The following is a 2,230-nucleotide window of genomic DNA, read 5'->3' on the forward strand; positions in this document are numbered from 1 at the left end:
TCAGAAAAACACTTGACAACTTTAAGCACCACTACAAATAAAAAGCCATTTAATGACATACAAAAAGTGTCACAAGAAACCAAAAAAGTGTCATTAAAGAATCTTGTTGGAATGAGTGACACACAAAAAAAGTGCCACTAGAAGCGCTACCACTAAAGCCTTTTAGTGGCACTTTTCTCGTCTGCCACACAAACTTTTCGGATTTTAGTGGCACTTTTTTTCGTTTGCCATTAAAAATATTTTGGACTTTTAGTGGCATTTTTTCCCATATGCCATTAAAACATTTTGGACTTTAAGTGGCATTTTTATCCGTATACCATAAAAACATTTTGGACTTTCAGTGACATTTTTATCCGTAGGGCATTAAAATTTTTTTGGACTTTAGTGGCATTTTTTTTCCGTATGCCATTAATAACATTTTGGACTTTGAGTGGCATTTTTATCCGCCTACCAACATAAAATAATAATAAAACCGTCAAATATAGAAATTATAATATTTTTACCACAACTAAAAGTTCAATCGCATTCTAAATACACACCAATCGCATACCATATGCATACTATATGTCTAAACTCTCCAGTCAAGTCAAATATCAATCATATAAAAAGGAAAATAACAAATATTTGAAGAAAAACTAAAAACTTCACTACAATTGTCAGGGTCGGCCATGGCCTATGGCAGGGTGGTCGACGGCCATAGGCCCGACTACCCGCTAGGCCCGAAATATATATATATGTTTTTTTAAAATATGTATTTTTATGAAAAACGATGTGTATATATTTAATATTTAAACTTAATTAGATAACAACTAACTTGGTATAGTGGCAAAGAGTTATGTCTTCCAACCTAAAGGTTGTGGGTTCAAGCCTCATTTGAGGCACTTTTAAGCCTATTTTTTATTCAATAGTTTTTTATACAACTCAAATCATAAATCATAACTAAGGAAGCCAAAATAAAAATTAAATTGTTTAAACCCAACAAAATCCTCTTTTTACTTAAGGCCCAAAATATTTTTCGCCTTCGGCTCAATTTTTTTTTTCAATTCTCGGAGCCGGGCCTGACAATTGTTAGCCTCTTTTACCATCTTCAATCTTCATGCAAGATGCCTAATAAAAAAAAAAACTTTTCAGTATATAAATAATAAGGACACTAACTTGTGTAGCATACCTAATTATTAATCTAAAATTGATAATAACCTATTAAAGTCGACCATCTCAACGCTTGCGAGCTTGTGAAAAAGCTAAACTAGCCCGAGCCTAAAAATAAGCTCGTTCTATAAACGAGCCCAAGTTTCATTGTCGTTCTATAAACGGCTAGAATTGATACCTGCATACGAACAGACCTATTTTGTTTAGCAGCATCTCTAAACCACTTGATAGCCAATGGAAGTGATGAAAACACCAGGCTGTTATCACAGCTTTTAACAATTGTTTCACTATAATCTTTTCCCTCAACTGAAACCAACTCAATATTATTGTTATTCCCTGTAATATAATAGTTAAATTACCGTTTTACCCAGTCACCAATGTATTAAACTGAAGTCATATAGAAAACAAGTGTTTAAATAATAATACCTCTTTCACCAGATATGATACTCTCCCAAACTCTTTGAAGTGCGAGTTGCCATGGCAAGGATGAGGTTGATCCAACTTTGGTTTAAAGGGACATGTTTGGTACAAATAGTGCCTTCTGAAAGTTTACACCTGAAATATCAATATCAATATTAATATACATATGACTCCAAAAAGACATGATTAATATTTATTACCATGACCACCACATGTTTTCACCAGCCGAGGAAGAAGCAACTACGGGTCACTCACCGACATACAATTGAACAATAATATCTGCATTTTCAAATGAATTTAATAAAATCCTCTAAAATGATGCTTCGTTATATCAAAGATAAAATTGAATATTATGTGGTAATTACCCGACAAAAACCCGACGGGTTTGGGATGGGCTTTACTAATCGGGTATGGGTTTGGGATTGCCTAAACCCGACCCATTGCCATCCCTAAATGTAACTGGTGTCGCTTGGTTATGTTCTTTCATCTGTCCTAACGAATGAACACGTTCAGTTTCTTAATGAACGAACATGGACTGTAAAACCTTGTTCGTTTAATTACTTGTGTTCGATCGTTGTTCGGTTAAAGTTAAACGAACGGACATGAGCATGTCTCGTTCGGTTCGTTACTAAAAAGAAACAAGTAAAAGACATACACTCTC

The 2,230-nt window shown here is 34.1% G+C and overlaps 1 long non-coding RNA gene across 1 annotated transcript; it reads right to left on the minus strand.

The window, feature by feature from the left end:
• Positions 1-1,323: 1,323 nt before the first annotated feature.
• On the minus strand, positions 1,324-1,851 carry LOC143636151 (uncharacterized). The gene is made up of 3 exons (XR_013154189.1): positions 1,770-1,851; positions 1,576-1,704; positions 1,324-1,485 (listed from the first exon to the last, which is right to left on the minus strand). It is a non-coding gene; the product is annotated as an uncharacterized LOC143636151 (long non-coding RNA).
• Positions 1,852-2,230: the final 379 nt, after the last annotated feature.

This window comes from Bidens hawaiensis, unplaced genomic scaffold (assembly GCF_021521415.1).
Source record: "Bidens hawaiensis isolate Kalapana, Puna unplaced genomic scaffold, B.hawaiensis_p1.1 tig00007801_1, whole genome shotgun sequence".
In the NCBI taxonomy this organism is placed as follows: domain Eukaryota; kingdom Viridiplantae; phylum Streptophyta; class Magnoliopsida; order Asterales; family Asteraceae; genus Bidens; species Bidens hawaiensis.